Here is a 24,087-nt window from a genome sequence, read left to right as displayed (position 1 = left end):
TAATTTATAGAGTTCCAATCCCAGCCTCACAAAACAAAGTATAAAATGGAGAGATTGAAGTTGAAACCACAACGAAATAGCCAGCACAGTTTGCTCTCCATATTTTCCCTATTAGGTTTCAAGTCCCTCAACTGAGAACTCTCCAGTATGGGTGTTCCAAGAACCTAACCCTCATATTTGAGAACTAGCGAATGCTAAGAAGCTTTTCTGAATAAAAATAAGTTGGAATATTTCACTAGAACACTATTCCTCTGTCAGGATTATAAATCTATTTCCTATTTATTTGGGCCAGAAGTTTCATAGGATAGAGCATAAAGAAATGCTTTTATAATTCAGAACACTGCCCAAATCCAACCATTTCTTCCAACAAAGAAAAATTCTTAATAGATTCCGAGCTTCCCCAAATCTGTTTAAAGATCCTCAAATTCTCCTCCACAGAGTTGGCCTCAGTCTGGGATGAGGTTTAGGGGCCCTGAGAAAAGTGAGTATGTTTTGTTTCACAGGTGGGTGAGATCTGAATCTCTAGGGGCCAGAATGTTGTCATTCTCTAAGAAAGGGTCCACTGATCCTTGCCTCCTAGTATTCACTCTCCTGTGTAGTCCCCTCCCATACCAATAGGACTGACCTGTGTGGATATGCACCTGCAATACGATGTTGCAGAAATGACAATGTGTGACTTCTGAGGTCATAAGACATGAGGGTTTCCATTTTGCTTTTGCTTGGATTACTCACTCTAGAAAATGCCAGCCACCAGAATGTGAAGACACTCAGGCAGCCCTACAGAGAGGTCCATGAGGCAAGGAACCTCATTCCTTAACCTTCTCCCAACAGTCATGTGAGTGAGGCACTGTGCAAGCAGACTCTTGTGGCCCAGTCAAGTCTTCAAATGAATGCAGCTCCAACCACCATCGTGACCGCAACCTCCAAGACACCCAGAGCTTAATCCACCCAGCTAGGTTGCTCCCAAATTGCTAACCCACAGAAACTCTGTGAGAGAACAGATGTTTACTGTTGTTTAGGCACTAAAGCACCCTCCTTAATTATAAATTCTCTCATTCTTAGTCAAAAGAACAAGATTCACTAAACATGCATTGCTCCTGATCCCTTGATTGGGCCTGAAACAATCTTCTAGCTTCATAAATGTCATGTATGTATTTATTATCTATTTTTTAAGATACAGGATCTCACTCTGTTGTCCTGGCTGGAGTGCAGTGGTGCAATCATAGCTCACTGCAGCCTCGAACTCCTGGGCTCATGTGATCATCCAGCCTCAGCCTCCCAAGTAATTGGGATTACAGGCATGAGCTACTGCGCCTGGCTTAAAGTAGCAATTTAAAGAGTTCAGCTGCTCCCACCTTCTCTATCTATTCAAATACTCTTTTAACATATCTTGAAATTTCTGTCAACTAAAGCCAAAAGAGGAATTAGTTGCCCATGAAGTTTTAACTCGCCAAACAACTTTACCAACACCTTCACTCAAAACTGCTTTCGAGTTACAGGGAAAAAAAAAAAAAAAAAAGATAAAACTAACCAGTTTCTTTAGAGATTTTAAATCATTTTAATGTACTTAAAGTGAAATCATTCTTTTAATAATTAGAAATTAGATTCATTTATAGACTGAAACATTGTAAATCAAGCATAGCCAAGCAAAGTCAGGCCCCCTAAGATTGTTCTAATATCGAAAGCATTTAAGCAGATAATCAACGAACCAGTCACAGAGGTTATGAAAATACTTTTTATACCAATTGGAAGGTGGGACTAGACCGTCTTCAAGGTTCCTAATACACTAAGAAGGTTCTACAATACAAGTCTCTGGATGTCCTCCCGAACCTGTACAGTAATTTCATCAGGTATAACTAAATGTTGAAAGCAGCCTATAGTTCACAAGAAAAAAAGAATTTAAATGGGTCGTAAACATAAAAAGAAAATGTGCTCAGTTTCACTAATAATTAAAGTAATGCAAATTGAAAATAACTAGTAGGCCGGGCGCGGTGGCTCAAGCCTGTAATCCCAGCACTTTGGGAGGCCGAGACGGGCGGATCACGAGGTCAGGAGATCGAGACCATCCTGGCTAACACAGTGAAACCCTGTCTCTACTAAAATACAAAAAAACTAGCCGGGCGAGGTGGCGGGCGCCTGTAGTCCCAGCTACTCGGGAGGCTGAGGCAGGAGAATGGCGTAAACCCGGGAGGCGGAGCTTGCAGTGAGCTGAGATCCGGCCACTGCACTCCAATCCGGGCGACAGAGCGAGACTCCGCCTCAAAAAAAAAAAAAGAAAATAACTAGTAAAGCAAATTTTCACGTTCCAGATTGCAAGCTTCAGAAAATGCTTAACAAGGGTAAAGGTGGAAAAACAGACATTTCAGATGAGGGTACGAGCCCGTTCATCAGGCAATTTTGGCAATATATATAGTATTATAATTTTAAATGTATATTACCATATGTGACTCAATATTTAGTTGTTAACAAAACTATCCATTCATCTCTGTAAGAACAAAACTCAATAAACAACCTAAATGTTCACCAATTTTCAGAAACAGGTAAACATAGTACATCCATACGATAAACAGCACATAACCTATAAACAGAATGAGTGGGATCTATATACGTGCTGATATAAAACACTCTTCAACATATACTGTTCAGAAGAAAAACAAAATACGCTCAACTAGTGTGGAGCCCAAGGTGGGGAAGAGACCTATAAGCAAAGAAAATGTCTGGAAGCAGTTTTTAAAATGCTGTTCATAGTTACCTCTAAAAAGGGTAACCAGAGACTTGGGAGCAGGAGGAAAACTTTTATTGTATGCTCTTTTGTATGATACGTATATATTATATTTTAATTTTTTAAGTAAGGGGAAAGCTTAATGGGGAAAAGAACAAGAGAAAAAAATAAAGGCTTAAGTTATAGCTACTTTTCAACTAATTTGTAAGCAGTCCATCAAAGGAACCAGGGTCTGGTTTTGGGCTTAGAATACTCACATGCATGCTCAACCGTTAAAATGACCTCCAGCAGAAAAAAAAAAAAAAAAAAGTCCTTCACACCGTCAGTATGCCTCTCACTAATTAAGGAACAAGAGCTTTCTCTTGCCATCTTAATGCAAACCACTAACTCAACAACCAGAGGCTTCCATAAGATGAACATCCTCCTGCCTGCCCTTAAGCTTTGTGAATCAAGAAATATGATGGAACTACTGGCTTTCTTTGACTGTTTAGGCAAACAGTGGCAAGGTTAAAGAAATAAAAAGAAGTTGGCATTAATTTCACTAACTGGTGGGAGTTACCCAGAGCTCACAACTGCTGTCAAAAAGCTGGCTGCTCCTGCCCGCGGACTCCACCCATAAATGTCAGTTGTGATTTTCTTCTCCACTGACCAAACCCTTTGTGAGACTCAGTGAGCATTTCCCAGATCAGTGATCTGCTTAAAAGAAATCTACTAAGTGGCTGTTAATTATTCTCACTGTGTGTGACACAGAAGGGAAAATGAAGTAGGACAACACACTTTCAACGTTCTTCTCTTTTTCTCTTTTGGCCAATATGCTAAAGATGGAAGATCTTTTGTATCTTGAAGTGGGCTTGCTTTAGCAACAGAAGTTAAAAGCTGTTTGGTTCATCTAACTATAAATAAATTATAACTGTCTAAAAACATTCATTTTAAGTGTTATCAAGTATGTAGTAGGACCTACTTTTAAAACACTGGTGACAGAGTGAGATCCCATCTCTGGAAAAAAAAAAAAAGGAGGAAAATACCTAGGGTTTTTCTTATAAATTATTTAAGTGATGTTATCATTAGATTAAAGAAAAAAATGTCAAACAACTTCACCAACACCTTCACTCAGATGCTCAAATGTTTTCAATTCAAACCTGGCATATGTGTAGATTTTTAAAACTGCTTTTGAGTTACAGAAAAAAAAAAAAAAAAAAGGATAAAACTAACCAGTCTCTTTAGAGGTTTTAAATCATTTTAAGGTTAAATAGAAATCATTCATTTAACAATTAAAAATAAGAATCATTTGTGGACTGAAACATTGTAAGCCAAGCATAGGCCTAAAGTCCGTTTCTATAATCAAAATATTAATACCTGAAAAAAACTGAGGATGTATTTATGAAGAAAATACCAATTGGCCAAGGCCAGAATGTGCAGAAAACCTTCCAACTATAATAATTTGTAAGAATATATATACACATACAAACATGTTGAGAAGAACACATGTAACCCTTAATCTCCACATCTCTGTACAATGTAAATTCCATGAGACTGGAACTCTTATCCTTTCTGCCCTACAGAAATGCCTGCCGCATTTGGTGCTCACTAAAATAATAATAATAATAAAGCTTACTTTTATAGAGGCATCTATTTTCTTTTCTTAGCGGTAAGATGTCTAAAATTCATAACCATCTACCTTAAGGTTTTGTCTAATCTTCATGCAAAAAGAAAAGCTATATTCAACTTAATTTCTTGAAGTAACATATACTCTCATCACATTTTTAGTTCAATAAACTGTAACAAGCGTGCATGCTTATCAACATTTAAGTATGTTTTAAATTGAATAGGCCTATCGTGGCCAGTGCAGGAATCTAATGACCACTCTGGGCCGCACTTCCCAAACTGATGTCCATGAAACACTGCTACCCATGGTATCACCAGAGATGTCCCTAGGAAGTATTCTGAGAAACACAAAAGTAAAGTTAAACAGGTTTTTTCACTGCAGGATTTCACAGAGTTTTGAATATTAAAGGCATATCCACTAAGTACAAACTCCTGCACAAATACGTTTGGGAATGTATTTGTGCAGGAGTTTACCCTCTGCTTGTAGTTGCCATTGAGTCTCTTTTCCTCTAAAATATATAAATGAATTACACAGAGCTGTTATGATCCACAGACTCACCTTCCCAGCACTGAGACCTGAGGGAAGTTACTTAATGATTAGATTACCCATCAAGAAAATGGAGATAAAGATATGACTTAACTCATACTTGGCTTTAATGGAATCCAAAATGGATATATGTTAGGTAATAAATAATTGTTTTGATTATTATCATTATGTCTGTTTTCATCTGCTCAGGCTGCAGTAATAAAATATCACGGACTGGTTGACTTAAACAACCAAAACTGATTTTCTTAACTTTGGGGACTGGAAAGTCCAAGATCAAGGTCAAGCAGGGTTTGGTTCCTAGTCAGGACCCTTTTCCTAGCTTGCAGATGTCTGCCTTCTTGCTGTATACTCACACGGTGGAGAGAGAGAGAGAGTTCTCTGTTATCTCTTCAACATAAGGACATTAACCTAATTAGATCAGGGCCCTACTCTTATGATCTCATTTAATTTTAACTACTTCCATAAAGGCCTTATCCACAAATACAGTCACACTGGAGGTTGTGGCTTCAATACATGAATTTTGAAGGGAGACACAATTCAGTCCACACCAATTCCCTTTCCATCTGATTTATATCCTTTCACTCCTTACTATCTACTATATTGCTAAAACAATAAAAATTTGAGGCAGTTGAATGTGAACAGGTTTGTCAATTTACTGCTGCCACAGACCTGTGGGGGCCCAGAGTAGGGTTGCTGGCTTGGCTCTTCAGATCAAGTGAATGAAGCCATTCTACCCCGATAAGATGGTAAATAAAGAGAAGTTGTCATTTGGCTTCCTAACCCAGCCATCAAGTAAACGTCACGCTGTATTACCATAAAGGTGTTCAACACAGAAAGAGCTTGGGCATGAGAAATAAGGGACCCACATATATTTTACAACTCTTCTCATACTTAGCAGGAAAACCACCTTAAGAAACAAGGTTTTGCTACTACTGGACCAGCTAAATCCATAATGCTATAAATTAAGAAATTTCCACATGGTGTATATCAAAACAAATCATCATAATTCCATGTGACCAGAATGTAAAATATGATGAAAAATAAAATAAAAAGTCAAAGGACAGACCAAAAGGAAATATTTGTCTTAAAAGTAACATATAACATTACTATTAATATGTGTATGGAATGCAAAGAACAGAGCATATTATCAAAAACAAAGAAAACAACCAAATGTACTAATGAATAAATTAGAAACACAAAAGAGCTGGTAACTCTTCAGTCAAAGGGAACCTGTGGGAACTACTTGCCCACATCATGGTATTTGGAGGCTGTGTATGTAACTGCACTAGGAATGCCCTCTCTTTGTTCTCATCTTGCCTCCAGGCAAAGGCCTGGTCATCTTTTGAGCTGTACATACATATCACCTGCCCTCCTATGCTGGCCACATCCTCCAGGTACCTCCTCAAACACCTTTTTATACTTGAAGACTTCATGTTACCTACTGTAATTATTTCCCCCATGAGATGTGGAACTTTTCTGACTGCAAAACTAAGCCTTTCTCACTTTGCATCTCCAGTCTCTAGTATCTAGCACAAGTTCCGACACTGAGTGGGTATTCAGTACGAGGTCATTTAATAAATAACTTTCATCACTCTCAAGGCAGTAATAGGAAACAAATGGAGGTTTATAATAATGTACTTACTCAAAGAAATACAGTTTTAAACGTTCACTATGGAACAAATTATATACTTAACAAAAAAGTTTTAAAAAAAATGTAAACGACAAAAATTGTTTCAACCCTTCAGAAAAGTAACATGGCAATACCTGTGTAAGAAATCTCAGCAATCCTAATTCATGCTAGGCACAGTGGCTCATGTCTGTAATCCCAGCACTTTCGGAGGCCAAGGCAGGCAGATCACTTGAGGCCAGGAGTTTGAGATCAGCCTGGCCAACATGACAAAACCCTGTCTCTATAAAAAATCAATAAACAAAAATTTAATTTAAAAAAAAACTCAGCAATCTATTCATTTTTTCTGAGTGTCAGTCAGAATTTTATCCAAAGAAAGCAGCAAAAGAAAAGTAGAAGTTATAGAAATTTGTATTTAAAACATCAAAATATGAGAAAGTATTTATATAGGAGGAAAATGAGCAAAGTATCCCACATCAACTTACTGAAATACTATGCAACCATTAAAACTGGTAATTTAAGACTGCATTTTTTAAAATGTTTAAGGTGATATGTGCAACAGTTCATCACACATGTATTTGAGAATGCAAAGTATGTCATTTCTGGCATATTGTAAACACAGACTTAAAAATGAAACTATTACATTATTTATTTAAACAGCTTGAGGTATAATTTACATACTATACAATTCACTCATTTAAAGTGTACAGTTCAATGGTAATATGGTTTGGCTCTGTGTCTCCACTCAAATCTCATCTTGTAGCTCCCATAATTCCCACGTGTTGTGGGAGGGAGTCAGTGGGACATGACTGAATCAGGGAGGCAGGTCTTTCCCTTGCTGTTCTTGTGACAGTAAGTCTCACGAGATCTGATGGGTTTAAAAATGGGAGTTTTCCTGCACAAGCTCTCTCTCTTGTCTGCCACCATGTGAGATGTGCCTTTCACCTTCTACCATGATTGTGAGGCCCCCCCAGCCATGTGGAACTGTAAGTCCATTAAACCTTTTTCTTTTGTAAATTGCCCAGTCTAGGGTATATCTTCATCAGCAGTGTGAAAATGAACTAATACAAATGGTTTTTAGTATATTTACAGATTTTGTTGATGTACCAAGCATCAACAAAATCCATTTTAGAATACTTTAATGATCTCAAAGAGAGCCATAGCTGTCAATCCCCCACCCTGCCCCATTATCTACTCCCCACCACCACTTCCACCTCGGCCCTAAGCAGCCATTAATCTATTTTCTGTCTCTATAGATTTACCTATTTTGGACATCTCATATAAACAGAATCATACAATATGTGCTCCTTTGGGACTAGCTTCTTTCATTTAGCACAATGTTATCAAAGTTCACTCACGTTGCAGCATCTATCAGTACTTCATTTCTTTTTATTAATGAGTAACATTTCATTGTACAGATATGCTGCACTTTATCCGTTCATCAGATGACGGACATTGGGATTGTTCCCACATTTTGGCTATTATGAACAATGCTGCTCTGTCCTTTCGTGTAAAAGTTTCTGCACTGACACGTTTTCATTTCTCTCTGGTATATACCTAGGAGTGGAATTACTGGATCATGTCATAACTCTATGTTTAACTATTTGAGGAACTACAGACTTTTTCCAAAGCAGGTGAATCATTTTGCAGTCCCAGGGTATGAGAGTTCCAATTATTCACATCCTCACCAACATTTGCAATTACCTGTTGTTGCGGTTGTTGTTTTATTCAGGCCATCCTAGGTAGCTCACCATGGTTTTGATTTTAATTTCCCTGTGAAGTGGTAGCTCATCATGGTTTTGATTTGAATTTCCCTGATGGCTAATAAAGTTCAGCACCTTTTCAAATGTTTATTGGCCATTTGTATATCCTCTTTGAAGAAACATCTGTTCAGATCCTTTGCCAAGAATTTTAATTGGGTTGTCTTTTATTATTGAGTTATAAGAGTTCTTTATATATTCTGGATACTAGTCCCTTATCAGGTATGTGATTTGTAAAATTTTTATTTCTCTGGATACATTTAAAAGAATAATATTAAGAAAGTGAAAAGACAAGTCACAGAGGCTTTCAATGGTTTTAGTATTTTAGAGTTATGCCAAACATCCACAAAATCAATTTTAGAACACTCTGATGATCTCAAAGAGATCAAACCACAGAGGCTTGTCTTTTCACTTTCTTAATATTATTCTTTTAAATGTATCCAGAGAAACCTAAATATCATATTTTATTCCCACCATAATCCATATAAAACATACATTAACAAGACTTTAAAAATTTACATTGTATGCTTTCCTCCTTGAAATCATATTTCATTCCTCCTCTCCATCCGAATTTCAACCTAATGAAATAAATACATTAATGCTTAAAGTCTTTTACTGACTTACAAATACTCTATCATACTTCTTTGCAACATAAAATTTCATACATACTTTAAAATTTTTAAATGGCTTTGATTTCCTGTGACCACAAAACTCTGGACTTTAATATTTTTCTTCTAGATTAATCATCATTATTAACATTAAACAAAAAACATGTTTATTGTGATAGTTATTAAATACAAGGAAAAAATTTCATTGGTAATGAATTGCTTAACAGGGTGGGAGATAGTTAAGAGTCTGAAGATTTGCCTGACATCAAAACTATAAATTAGTCCTTTGATGATCAGGACTTTGAAAACCATGGGTCAATATACCATGGTAAGATTACAGATGGAGGAGAGTGTTTTTTTCTAAAACAGAAAAGGATATGGCAGGCTGGTCTGAGTGCAGTGGTGTTTACAACTAATTGATTACAACCAATTACAGATTTCTTTGTTCCTTCTCCACTCCCACTGCTTTTGACTGCCATAAATAAATAAATAAATAAATAAATAAATAAATAATAAAAGTAAAGGACATGGCAGAAGAAAAGGTAGGAGATACCCAAACCATGGGTGTGTTTTCAAGGGATATCAATTTTCAGAAAGAATACATCACAAGGTAAGGATCTGGAAATCAACTCTCTTCTAACTTTTGAGGTGTACATACCTCTTGGAAAGTTTCCTTAAGTGTACACGTTCCCCAGGTGGAAGACAGTTGCTATGGAGCAGCAGTCCCCAACCTGTTTGACACCAAGGACCGGTTTCATGGAAGACAATTTTTCCATAAATGGGGGGCTGGAGGGGCGGAATTGGTTTTGGGATGATTCAACTGCAATACATTTATTGTGCACTTTATTTCTATTACTATTACATCGCAATATGTAATAAAATAATTATACAACTCACCATAATGTAGAATCAATGGGAGCCCTGAGTTTGTTTCCTGCAACTAGACAGTCCCATCTGGGGATGTGTGACAGTGACAGATCACCAGGCATTAGATTCTCATAAACAGCGTGTAACCCAGATCTCCTGCGTGCTCAGTTCACAGTAGTATTTGTGATCCTATGAAAATCTAATGCCCCCACTGGTCTGACAGGAGGCGGAGCTCAGGCAGTAATGCTTGTTCGCCCACTGCTCACCTTCGGCTGTGCAGCCCAGTTTCTAACAGACCATGGTAACAGTCAGTGGCCCAGAGGTTGGGAGTCCTGCTATAGAGGATCTTAGAGATGGTTGTGCTCCCTTCATTACGCATAATGAATTCTTGTTATATTACATAAAGTCTCATTTGCTAACACCTCTTTCTATACAGGATAGAAGTGGTACCCTATGTAGAGAAAGGAGCTTACATTCTCTAATAAATCATAATGAAATAGGGTGGGTCAAAGCAGTCAAGGCAAACTCAAATAACCAAGTAGGGTTGTATTAAGCACCTGATAAAAATACACCCAAATGCTGATTAATTTTATGTTCTTTTCTACTTTTTACCCTAAAAGTTTGATGGCTTCCAATCACTTGCTACACTAGACAGTGATATATAAATAAGCCTAAAATAGCTACTTTTAAAATCAGACTTAAGCTTGACAAGAGCTCATGACTGGATTAATATTGCTTACAGTCATCTAAATGTCACTTTGACAAACTAAATGTTTGTCTCGATGACATCTTCCCCTAGGCATATGGCACTTCCATTAACTCTAGTGTTATCTTTGTTAGAAGCAGAAGAAGATGCCTCATTGTTTTCAGAATATTCATAATTTACAAGGCCTCTCTTAGGTCTTGATTTATAATTGCTCATAATATTAAAGGGAAAGATCTCTGCACAGATGCTAGCCAGTGTGTTTTTTTTTTTTAATTAGTATCTATTTCAAAGAACAAAGTGTTCTCTTTGAAACAAATAATTAACGGCAATGATCTAAATTTTAGATTAAAATGTTACCTTATAAAGTATAACATTAAAAAATGATGTTACACTAAATTTTACAATAGCAATCTGAGCGACTCTGAGAAACATTGCAAATATGAAATCATGAAAGAATATAAATTCATTATAGTCATCAATTCCATCCAACAAGCATTTAATAAAAACTAATCTTGAATAAGACCCTGTGATAGAAACTGTGCAGAATAAACACAATTCAGCCCTTGAAAAGATTCTGATTGCCAAACTGGCACCAACAAATACACAAATAATTTATAAGGGGACTCGTTATTTAAATATTTATCCCCAAACTTAGTTGTCATAATTCAAAAATACTCTCTAGGAAACCAATCACTTATAAAATCAGCTTAGCACTTAAACAGTCCTCCCTGCCTGCCCTTACCACCAATGGCATTAAAACGCAAACAAACCAACTACAAATCTTGCAAAATAGACAATATTCCACGAGACTGATGAAAGTAATTCTGGAAACCTGCTTAAATAACAAGACCACAAAAAATGAGGCTCTCAGGGTCCTCTTCATAATTAATAATCAAAGAAGAAGAAAACTACAATTTTATAGATGCTTTAAAAGAGAATAAAATGTATATCAAATAAAAAAATTGAAAAAATTAAAATGGACCCTCTTTATGATTATGCTTATGCAAAGGATAGTGTGTTGTTTTACCATATAAACTGTCAGAAAACTTATTCCCCAAAAAATCTTACAAAATCCATTTGTTTTTTTCCTAACAATTAGCACATACTTGCAAATAAACACTGGGACAAACGTTCTTTTGATGATTATCCATTTATTTTCTAAAAGACTCAATCCTAATCAAACTTTCTATGCATATTAACCATAAATTTTTGACCTTCGCTTTCTTTTGCTCTATAAACAGCAGTTTTATACAAATACAAAGTTTTATACCTTCACAGCTACTAGTCCAAAAAAGATACTTACTCAATTAAACAAAACATCTTTTAAAATATTTTAACAAAGTACAAACATATTCACAACATAATCTGCTGACTAAAGTCTCCAACAAAGTTTACAGTACCTACAACAGAATCTACGGATGCCTACAATAGTTTGTAGATTGATTTAGTTTACAGTTACATCTACTGCTTTAGGAAATACCATTAATACAAATGCATGATTTATAATATACCCGTTATAGCAAGAAAAAAGAGATTTATAAAATAAAATGTCTTTTACGCATTTATTATGCCAAGTATTTAAATGATTACTGTCATTATGACATAACAATAATGCTCTTTTAGTGATAACAGATTTTATTAGCTCAAGGACCATTGAACAGCCTGTAGGAAGTTCCAAAGTAAAATTTGCCTATACTTTCTGTAAAATAAATGGAACAGTAGCAATCTCTGTGTATTCCTTAAACATAAACTATGCTGATTCCATTTGTATTAATTAGGCCTTAAGTAAATGAATTGTTACAAATAAAAATAAAAAAAATTTTAGAAACTAGTTAACACCACTGACCCAAATTTGGTTTTAATTGTTTGCATATATCTAAGAAATTTTACCATGAGGTACATATTAAAAATTAACAATTATTTCTAACTTATGCATAAGCCAAAATGTTCACTTTTACCATGGAAGCAAAATTTACTTCTGAAAATAGTCTACATAAATAATATGTAAACATACAGACTTTTGATAGACTTACATCTTCTTATGTTCTATGAATCCAAATGCAAAAGTCTCCATACTTATGTAAATGAACACATTTTCATTAATTTGGAACATATTGATATTATATGACTATGTGCATACCTATGTACACTGTAAAACCTTTTTTTTTTTTTTTTTTTTTTTTTTTTGAGACAGAGTCTTGCTTTGTAGCCCAGGCTGGAGTACAATAGCACAATCTCGGCTCAATACAACCTCCGCCTCCCATATTCAAGCAATTCTCCTGACTCAGTCTCTCGAGTAGCTGAGACTATACAGGCATGAGCCATCACACCCAGCTAATTTTTGTATTTTTAGTAGAGATGGGGTTTTGTCATGTTAGCCAGGCTGGTCTCGAACTCCTGACCTCAGGTGATCTGCCGACCTCGGCTTCCCAAAGTGCTGGGATTACAGGTGTGAGTCACAGTGCCCAGCCTGTAAGATAAATTTTCACAACGTTTCTAGTGACAACATATTTTCTAGCCCCAACTGCTGGAAAGAAAATAAACACTTAATATAAAAACTAACTTTCCTTTTTTAAAACAAGTAAAGCTTTTAAGTGGAAAAATAGAGCCAACACTCCTCATTACAACATGGACTGGGCACTAAAAGGTTCAGAGTCAAAAATGTCTTCATTCCCCAATATAATAAAAGATATAAGAGCATTCTCTCTAGTCTGGAAGTCAGATTATCTTTACTGTTTTGTCTTAAAAACTGCTTTCCAGGGTACAAGATAGCCATGATGGTTAAATTCCTTCTACTGCCCACTTTATACCTGATGTAACCATATAGGTTGGCATCTTGCAGCACCACACCCATGATAACCACTGCCAATCACTTTACTCCAAAAAAGAAGAGGGCACTAAAGGCAATTACCACCCACAGCACTGAACAGGCAATAAATCCCAACCAAAAGATTCTTGATTCAGCCTCTGAGACAGTTTTGTTATCTTGAGGGGATGCCTTCCTGGGCTCCCAGTGGCTCTTCCTGGACACTCAGTGGTTCTTCTCATCTTCATCAGTATGATTCCACCAATGCAGGCCCACCATTAGCCTACCTGTGACAGTCTTCACTCCCCCAAATCACATGGCAACAAGAGAACTGTCACCATCCAGGCAGTAAAACTGCTGCGGAGCAATTCACAGAGAAGATGGATTATAACTGCATGGACTCAAAAAAGCAAACAGAAAAATTATGCTGTTGGGTCTGATTTTTTTTTTTTTTTTTTTTTTTTGGTCTATTGTTTTTAATCCCCTATTCTGAGAAGCATTTTTGGTCTATTCAATTGTCTTCTCTTCTGCATTGAAGGGTGAAACATCTTCCATGTCATCATTACTGTCCTGTTGCAACATGGCAGCCACGCACTAGCCCCTTGATCTTCATCTTAAATGGATTCACCTTCAGTGACCTTTTTCCAGTGCCATTTGCCCTTGAGTTTCCTGTATCTTTCTAGTTACAATTAATGAGCAACATTCTAGCCAGATCTAGGCAGACTAAAATCACGTGCTTGAAGGGACTTTCTGCTGTGAAACCTGGTAACCCAGTTCCCGAGAGCCCTTCTTAGAACCAATCGTGTACACTGTGCACTACTCTTTTGCCTTTGAGCTTTGTGGTCCACTCCAAGCCAATTGCTGAACAAGACACAAAAGTGTCCCCAGTCTATAAGTCTTCATGGGTTTGACTATTAATCACTCAGAAACAGATAAACATGGAACTGTTAAAAAATTCCTTACAAGAGTGGCCCCTAGTCTAAGGATCTTAACTGCTTCCCAGAAAGGTAAAACATACTCTGCTCTTATTCACTTATTAATACTACCTTCCACTACCACAATTCCCCACTCTACTTCATACCTTATCATTAGCCAAATCCCTTCCTCCAAGGTGGTCTGCTCTCCCTAAATGAAAATGCAAGTGAAGCAGAAGAGTGGGTCTCAGGTGGACAGTTTGCCTTTCTGAGGAGCCACGGGTAAGAGTCACCATGTAAGCAAGGCATTTTCCACATGTCTAGTCATTCATGAAACATCTGCTATGACTTATCACATCATGACTTACCTTATCAGTGATAATGCAGATCAACCAACAAATTCAGAAAAGTTATGTGAGCAGTTTAGAGAAATAAACCGACACCAGAAGGCAGAAATCCTTGATTCCATGCTGCTTCCATGAGAAGGGGGGATTCTTAATCCTATCAGAGTAGCACCACCTTTTGATAGCAAATGTTTGTAATCTACAGGGGTAGTATGTACACAGAGAAAGAAAAACAATATAAAGTCCAAAATGTAATATAAAAAGAAAATAAAAGAGATTAACTTTTATTGTCTTTCATATGTGTGAGTTAGATACACACACACACACACACACACACACACCCCAAGATGTAAATACTCAGAGATAACACCACCAAATGATTTAATGACGTAGTAAGATGCTTGCAACCACTTTTAATAAGTAAATTTGGATTTTAGAAAAGAAACGTCCACCTGAATATTCTCAACAATTTTTATTGTATAAATTAGCATAAGGGCTAAATTTGTATGCACACACATACACACACATATATACATAACCATCATATTTCCTATAAATGTTTATTAGTGCAGGTGTATATATAACAATTCAAATACCACAAACATCACTGCTACTACGGATGGGATTTGCCAGAATGGCAGACGTTACTTTGTAATGTTGCTAATAAGTCAAAGTACAACTTTTGAAGTACTCAGCAGCTGCATTTCTGAAAATTTCAGAATACAGTCATGTGTTGCATAATGACATTTCAGTCAACAAAAACTTCATATATAATTCTGGTCCCATAAGAGTATAGACTCATATTTTTACTGTACCTTTCCTATGTTTAGATACACAAGTATTTATCATTGTGTTACAACTACCTACAGTAACATACTATACAGGCAGCCCTGGAACAATCGGCTATACCATATAGCTTAGGTGTGCAACAGGCTATACCATCTAGGTGTGTGTAAATATACTCTATGATGTCTGCACAACAACAAAACTGCCTTATGACACATTTCTCAGAATGTGCCCCCATCACTAGTGATGCATGACTGTATGTATATTAAAACTGGACATACATACATATAATTGTCTTTAAATGTTAAATGGAGTGGGATTTTGTTTTGTTTTTTCTGTTTTTGTGTGTGTGGTTTTTTGTTTTTGGTTTTTTGGGGTTTTTTTTGAGACAGTCTCGTTCTGTTGCCCAGGCTGGAGTGCAATAGCGCTATCTTGGTTCACTGCAACTTCTGCCTCCCAGGCTTAAGTGATTCTTGTGCCTCATCCTCCTAAGTAGATGTGATTACAGGCGCACACCACCACGCCTGGCTAATTTTTGTATTTTTAATAGAAATGAGGTTTCACCATGTTAGCCAAGCAGGTCTCCAACTCCTGGCCTCAAGTGATCCACCCACCTTGGCATCCCAAAGTCCTGAGATTACTGGTGTGAGCCACTGCACTCAGCTGAGTTAGGTTTTTGGTTCAGGTAATTACAAACAGGTTTTTCATTAACTGAATCTCCAACAGGGACATTCAAAGATTTTGCAAAATGCATCAAATAAGCATTCACTTAGTTAGCTGTTCTGTACACTACAGAATGTCTAGCACCCTTTAATCCCTGCCCACCAAACACCAGTAGTACACTTCATTCTCTGGGACATCAATTTCCAAAACACTCCATTAGGGGGCAGTACCACTCCTACTGAGACCCACTGAATAAAGCCATCCTAAAAGTATTGAATAGGGATGGACAGACACCAGACCCAGTGCTATTGAGACACGAGGGACAAAGTGATTAAAAATACAGAGCGAGAGCTTAGAACACACTGGGGAAAGTGACATTAAACAACTGTCCAAGTAATTATATCAATACAAAATACTATAAATGTCATGAAGGAAAGCTATAAACTGCTGATTTAGATGGTGAGGTGGCATCAGACTTGAGTTTGTGAACTACTAAAATTCTTTTATTAACTTGGAGACATAAGTAGGGTTGGTGCTGTATAATTTTGTCATGAAATGACATTTAAAAATATTAATAATAACTAGCATTTGTAATCACCGCAGTAGCAAGAAGGGAGTAATGAAATCATCTCTGAATTTTAAAAAATATATAAAACAAAAAAATACTTTTAGCTTGGTGGAAAACCTCACTACATTTTTTTAAATGTCTTTGCTGCAGGCTGGGATAAGACAGCAGCATTTTGCTATCATATACTAGATCTATATGTGGTCTCTGGACCAGAGGCATCAACATGACCTGAGAGTCTGTGAAAAATGCAAACCTTCAGGCCTCATCTCAGACCTACTGCATCAAATCAATCTCTCTCTCCCTCTCTCTCTCTCTCTTTCTCCTTAAGAGTCAGGGTCTCACTCTGTCGCCAAGGCTGGAGTGCAGTGGTGGTGGTCATAACTCACTGCAGCCTGAAACATCTGGACTCAAATGATTCTCCTGTCTTGAGTCTCCTGAGTAATTGGGACTGCAGGCATGCAATCCCATGCCTGTCTAAGTTGTTTTTTTTGTAATACATATTTTTTTAGAGACAGGGTGTCTCACTACATTGCCTAGGCTGGTCTCAAACTCCTGGCCTCTACTGATCCTCCTACATCAGCCTCCCCAGTCACTGGAATTACAGGCACGAGCCGCCATGCCTGGCCCAGGTGATTCACATCCACATTAAAGTTTGAGAAGGACTGTGGCAGAATAGATCATATGAACCCTCAATGGCTGAAATTCAGTCATAGCCATATACATTTAATAACCAGTAATGGCCTTTAACACTTGAAAGTGATTGAGGACTCCTGGAAAAATCAGGGTGAAAAATGAGACAGAAAGCAGACAAGCTGCTATAACAAAAGTATCTTCAGGTGGGAAGGAAAGTAAACAAGCTAGAATCCTAAAAAATCATCTTTCTGGTCAGGCACAGCGGCTCACACTTGTAATCCCAACACTTTGGGAGGCTAAGGCAGGTAGATCACTTGAGATCAGGAGTTCAAGACCAACCTGGGCAACACAGCAGAACCCCATGTCTACAAAAATATTAAAAATTGCCAGGTGGCCGGGCGCGGTGGCTCAAGCCTGTAATCCCAGCACTTTGGGAGGCCGAGACGGGCGGATCACGAGGTCAGGAGATCGAGACCATCCTGGCTAATACGGTGAAACCCCGTCTCTACTAAAAAATACAAAAAACTAGCCGGGCGACGAGGCGGGCGCCTGTAGTCCCAGCTACTCGGGAGGCTGAGACAGGAGAATGGCGTGAACCCGGGAGGCGGAGCTTGCAGTGAGCTGAGAGCCGGCCACTGCACTCCAGCCTGGGCGGCAGAGCAAGACTCCGTCTCAAAAAAAAAAAAAAAAAAAAATTGCCAGGCATAGTGGCACACACCTGTGGTCCCAACTACTCGGGAGGCCAAGGTGGGAGGATCACTTGAGCCTGGGAGTCAAGGCTGTAGTGAGCCATGATTGCACCACTGTAGTGAGCCATGATTGCACTACTTGTTCTAGACTAGTAGAGCAAGACCCTGTCTCAAAAAATAATAATAATTGAGAAGAAAAAAAAAAAGAAGTGCTAATCACAAACAAAAAGCACTGACAGCTTTGCAGTAGATTTTAGGAGCATACAACTGAGTTGCACGGCTCCTATGTGGGAGAATGCCTCCATGGATTTTGCTAAATGCTGAGTCTTGTCCTGACTGCTACTCCTGCCATAAGACAAAGCAATTTTTTATCAGTATTGGTCAATAATTCGGCCTGCTGTTTAGGTGCTACAGTTGAATTCACGTTTTGAGATCATTAATCCCACAATTTGTTCTTCTAACAAAGGAAATCTCTCTAGAAATGTGCTAATTATGAGCAAAGACATGAGGCCAGATTCATGTCTCCTTTCTAGGCCACTTTGATGGGAAAATAATTGCCAGTACAACACAATGCCTTTTATAGTAAGAAGAAAAGTTACAGTAAAGATCTGTGCTAGCCAGGCACAGTGGCTCATGCCTGTAATCCCAGCACTTTGGGAGGCCAAAACAGGAGGATTGCTTGAGCCCAGGAGTTTGAGTCCAGCCTGGGCGACACAGTGAGACCTCTGTCTCTACAAAAAATGTTTAAAACTTAGCCAGGTGTGGTGGCATGCACCTGTAATCACAGCTACTTGGGAGGCTGAGGTGGGAAAATCACTTGAGCTTGGGAGGGTGAGGCTACAGTGAGCCGTGATTGCACCACTGCACACCAACCTGGGCAAAAAAGGAAACCCTGTCAAAAAAAAAAGTCTGTGCTGACCAATAAGTAGCCACTAGCCACATGTGGCTAATGAGCCCCTGAAATGTGGCTAGTCTAAATTGAGATATATAATAAAGTACACAAGCAGATTTTTAAAGCAATACAAAAAAAGAGTAAAATATCTCAATAATAATTTTTATGTCCAAATTATATTTTTATTATAAAATATATAAACATTTATATATTTTTATTTTTAATAAAAGTAAAGTCATCTGGTCTTTTCTTTTTTTTTTTTTTTTTTTTTTTAGAGACGAGGTCTCACTATATGCCAGGCTGGTTCCCAACTCCTGCCTCAAGCCATCCTCCCACCTAGGCCTCTGAAAGACCTAGAGGATTACAGGGCTAAGCCACAACACCTGGCTTCTTTAACTTTTTTAATGTAACTACAAGAAAAATTTTAATGACATGAAGTTTGCATTATGTATCTACTGAATAGTGCTGGTCGAGAAGCTCACTAGAATTTATATATGCAGCAATCTTCAGTTTAGATTACAATCTATAAATTATAGAAATTACAGATAATCTACAGATAATCCTAGAGAGTAACTGCAGAAAACATGAATTTTGGAGGTAGCCAAACAAAAAGAGGTGCTTGGCAGTATTGATCTTTTCATTTTAACAGCAGCTGAGTAAGAGAGTCCTTTCAGAAATGTCTGCCTGAGGGTCTCTAAATTTATACCCAAAGAAGAGAGAAACATCAAGTATTTAATAAAATAGCACTGGGGGAGGAACTGATAAAAACTGAAGAGCAATCACAGTGATGACCAGTTCTCTCACAGCCTAGGAATGTAGGGGTGGAAAAGATAAACAAATTCCACTGACAAAAGCCAATAATTTCCTGGTCTAAGGCATTTAAATAACTAAACCTTCCCGCCTCTAAGTAAATGGGAAAGTAAAACCACAATCCCAATACTTGCCTCAGATCAAGAAAGGCGCTACCAGTGGAAGTCACAGAAAGACTGTATTGGTTTGCAGAGGTGTAACTACAAATTAAAATTAACTCATAGTTCTTCCATAGTACAAAGAAAAAACAGAAAAGCTCCCATGGGATTAAAAAGTAGATTCAGAAATCATTGTTTAAATCGCAAGACGTCCACACACAGTGTTAAAACATCTCCAATAATGGAAAATGGTGCTGGGTCAGATTTAGTTTGGGAATAAGACTACGAGTATGAAGCAAAGCAAAGTAGCTAAAGCCATCTCCAATCTAGGCAGATTCCTCTCATTCCTGGCCCCTGGAACAATCCCATCACTTAGGAAATCTGGACCTCTGCCAGCCTGCTGCTTCTGTAGCCTGCTGGGGGATGGGTGAGGAGGGTGGAAATGTCTGGGCAGCTGGCTTTTATCACAAAGCCTTCTCTCTTAGAAAGGCCTATAATGAATTTCCTAGACATGATATAACACAACATTTTAAGTGATTAATAGTGCAAAAATATTACATTTTAAAATACTACATTTAAAAAATGAATGTCCAAGGTGTAAGAGATTAATAATTACATGAATTAAATGTGATGCAAATATTAAAATAATTGTATTTTAGTGGTTTTTGAATTGCTTTCATTAGGTTTAACCTCAAAACATCTAAATAGGGGAGGAAGAAACTAATCTATTGAAAGCTTAAGGTATGTGGCAAGTACTATCCTAACTTATTCCACTTAAAAATAACTTCTTTTAGAGACAGAGTCTCCCTATGTTGCCCAGGCTGGAGGGCAGTGAAGCCATCGCAGTTCACTTCAGCCTTGCACTCCTGGACTCAACCCATCCTCCTGCCTTAGCCTCCTGAGGAGCTAGGACAACGGGCGTTTGTCACCACACCTGGCCAGGTTTTTTTTTTATTTTTTAGAACTGGGGTCTTGTTGTATTGCCCAGGCTTGTCTCAAGCAATCCTCCTTCCTCGATCTCCCAAAGCACTGAGATTATGAGCCACTGTGCCCAGACACAATTAACTTTTAGTGGAGAATTTACTATGAGCCATTCACTGTTTTAAATGTTTTACATGTTTGGAAACTGTTGTGATCCTATCAATCCTATGAGCTAAGTATTATTAGAATCCTCCTGTTTGAGATGAGGAAGCTGAAGCATGGAGATGTTAAGTATCACACAGCCAAGAAGTGCTGGAGCCTGGCTATGACTGACTACAGGTTTATGACACCGGGCAGCTCGTTCCAGCATCCTGACTTATCGCCTTATAATATATGAGACTGCCTCACAGCCTTCACTCACAGATGAGGACGCTGAAGCTCAGGGAGATTAAGCAACTGTCTGTTCATGGTAACAAAGCTACTAAGTGGTGCGGCAGAGTTTCAAATCCAAATCTAATGCTAAATCCTTCTCATAAGCAGCTTCCTGTTATCACCAAACCTCTGCTCCAGTTTGTAATGCTGTCAAATATATCTCATTTTCTCCTATTCTCAGGGGGATGGTTGCTAGCCACTTCTCTCCCTTTCCTCTTAGCCAAACTGCCAATACTGCCTCCACAGTTTGAGCTGTTGGCTCTTGAGGCACCTAAAGAATACAAAATAGGATTTATGTTTTTCACTGCTATGTAAAATTAAGCATTCGAGTCCATAAATCTAGAACACAGAAAGAACATAGAGAACAAAATGCGTTTGTCTGAATAGACAAATTAGAAAGTGATTCATTATTTGTCATTAATCTTATGAAGTAGAAGAAATAACTACCTTTTTGAAATCCATATCACTAGTGTTTCTAGGTCACATACCTCCCCTAATCTGATGCTGAACGCAATGTCCTTAAATCCTGACCTTTTCAGGAGAAGCAGAATAAGGGGAGGGTGAGAGGGCATGAAACCTGAGTCCCAGACAAAGCTCCACTGTGAGAACAGAAGACTGTGGCCTGGGGAACAGCACTTACCTTCCCTGAGTACAATTTCCACCTCTACAAAACAGATGAAACTATATGTCCACTCCTTCACAGGGCTGTTTTGTTGCAAAAATTCACTGAAATACCATATGAAATTGTTTTGTAAACTATGAAGCCCTAAAAAATATATGTTATAAATATGCAGTGACACTCCTGCCTAATCTTAGCAAGCATGAAAAGGGGTTTCAGGGCTTCTGATGATGACAAAGAGGAAGACAGCAGTCTGTGCCTCTAATCCCACACACCCAGTAACCCAACCTTCCAGATGAAATCTTCACTGGACTTTCAGGTTCAGGAGCTGTGTTTTAAAACAACAGTGAGAGATAATAAGCACTGATTTAAATAAAAGGCTTGAAAACTCCAGGAAGGCATTATCACCACTGTAACTGCCATCCTAATCAAATCTCTGAGGGATGGCTCAGGATGCTCAAGGGGAAAGTTAATTGCTAGACTTTCTGATCAAGTATGAGACGGTGAAAATTTTACCTTAAAATCACTGAAAAATAAACTGATATTCATAGTACTTACATATTCTACTTTTAATAAATTGAAAAGAAAACTTAAAAAAAAAAAAACCTAACACCTTAAAATCTAATATTCAGAACACTTCAGGTTTTCCTTTTCAGTTGTGCTTTTTTTCCCTTCCGTCTTTCCCACTATTGCCATGCCAGTATCCCAGTCTGCCATCAACCCTGCCAAAGAGATGCACATATACAGAGAAAAGCCCTTTAAAGAAAGCAAAATAACTAAAGATCTCCAAATTCAACTAAGGAAACAGCTGCCCATTTCTTAAAATAAAAGATGTCTAATTATTGGTATTCATGTGGTCAGCCTACACCCTCAGAAGGGCACAGATCCACTCTTTCAGTCACAGCAGAAATCCTTTTAAGCCATTTGACATCCTGCACTGTGCAGTTTTAGACCTACACATATGTCTGGGTTAGAGGAAAAACACATGATCACAAACTCTAGAAAGAAAAAAGATTATGGAAGACAAAGACAACAAAAATTTTAAAATAAATTTAAAAAATGTTAAAATATTTTATATATATAAAATATATATATACAATACAAGAAAGCCAGAGAGCTGACAAATGGCATGCTATTACATTAATAATGGAAACTATGAATATTCATTACACAATTGCCATAAATAGAAGGAAGGAAAACCAGAGAGTGCAGATGGAGCAAAATCTCAGATTGCTAAAAAAAAGAAAGAAAACACATGCAGTCTCAGACAATACTTTTTAAATAGGGTCCCTGGGTAGAAACTTTGATCTAAGATAAGATGGGACAGTAAAGAAGGAATTTCCTTACACAAAGTAAATAAACAGCATAAACTACCCAGAATGACAGGAAGAGCTTTCAGTAAAAACACAGTCAGGGCAGTCTTTGCTTAGGATGTTTGGAAAAAGGATAATCAAGCTCCCAAATAACGAATAAGGTTAGTAGGTATTGCTTCACCTTCCCACACTCCCACTACCCACTTAGAGAAGGACCACCCCAGATAAAAATCCAATGCACTAATGTGCAATCTCAAATGTTCGTAATTTTTATATATCTTGGGAATGAAGAAGAAAACCAAAAATATGAATAGGATTAACCCCAAAACATGTGCTCTGGGATCACAACTTTTATACCCAATTGAATGCTGAGGACTTCAGGGAAAGATCACTGCACTAGATTGACAGTTTTTCTATTAACAAAAGTTTCAAGAAAAGTACAGAAAACTCCTAAGCTCAAGATGATAATGCATACATTTACTAAGCAAAAATATTACCACACAGTCATTTATTTTTTAAAATGTGCACAGAAGATTCCAAATTGTAGTTTCCAAACAACAGGGACAAAAAGATGCAGGCGCTAAATTATTGACAACACTCAACATCTGACCTGTACTTTTTAATTAGATAAGAAAGACTCCAACTCCTTAAAGCAAATGCTGCAGGATTAATAGTAAGTACCTACTCTAAGCAGGAAAACCCATTTGCTTGCTGCACTTCCACTGTACTTCATTTCTCAATTAGTCCCACAGCCTAGGGCTACCCTAATACACTTTTAGCATTAATTTGCAACTTAAAAGTTATACAATTCTAGTAAATGTAACCCAATCATCATCAAATGCAAGGAACTTTCAATGTTCCCTTTGAAAGGCCAACAATCCAGCAGGTCTCTCCAGCTGCTACTTAAGCTGGTGTGAGGGCCCTGTCTGGGTCATCACCACTTCTGGAGCTTCACTAGCACTGTGACCCTGTGCTAGTTGCCTAACTTCTCTAAACTTCCGTTTCCCCATCTGTAAAAACAGAAATAATAGTGCCAACATTACCAGGAAAATTAAATAAGGTCCCTACAGAAAAAAACATTTAAGATAAATCCCATCCCCACGAATAAACAGTTGGTGAATTCCTACGGTGAAGGGAAGGGGGAGGGGAGGGGGAGG

The 24,087-nt window shown here is 37.8% G+C and overlaps 1 protein-coding gene and 1 pseudogene across 2 annotated transcripts in view; both read right to left on the bottom strand.

The window, feature by feature from the left end:
• Nucleotides 1-24,087, bottom strand: part of CDK14 (cyclin dependent kinase 14) — a 606,959-nt gene that overhangs the window by 557,031 nt on the left and 25,841 nt on the right. The window lies entirely within an intron of this gene.
• Nucleotides 12,854-24,087, bottom strand: part of LOC108544286 (Golgi apparatus membrane protein TVP23 homolog B pseudogene) — a 36,795-nt pseudogene continuing 25,561 nt past the window's right edge.

Source organism: Rhinopithecus bieti, unplaced genomic scaffold, assembly GCF_001698545.2.
Source record: "Rhinopithecus bieti isolate Rb0 unplaced genomic scaffold, ASM169854v2 scaffold_26425, whole genome shotgun sequence".
Lineage (NCBI taxonomy): Eukaryota > Metazoa > Chordata > Mammalia > Primates > Cercopithecidae > Rhinopithecus > Rhinopithecus bieti.
The sequence above is the reverse complement of the archived record's forward strand: the minus strand, read 5'-3'. Positions and strand labels throughout refer to the sequence as shown.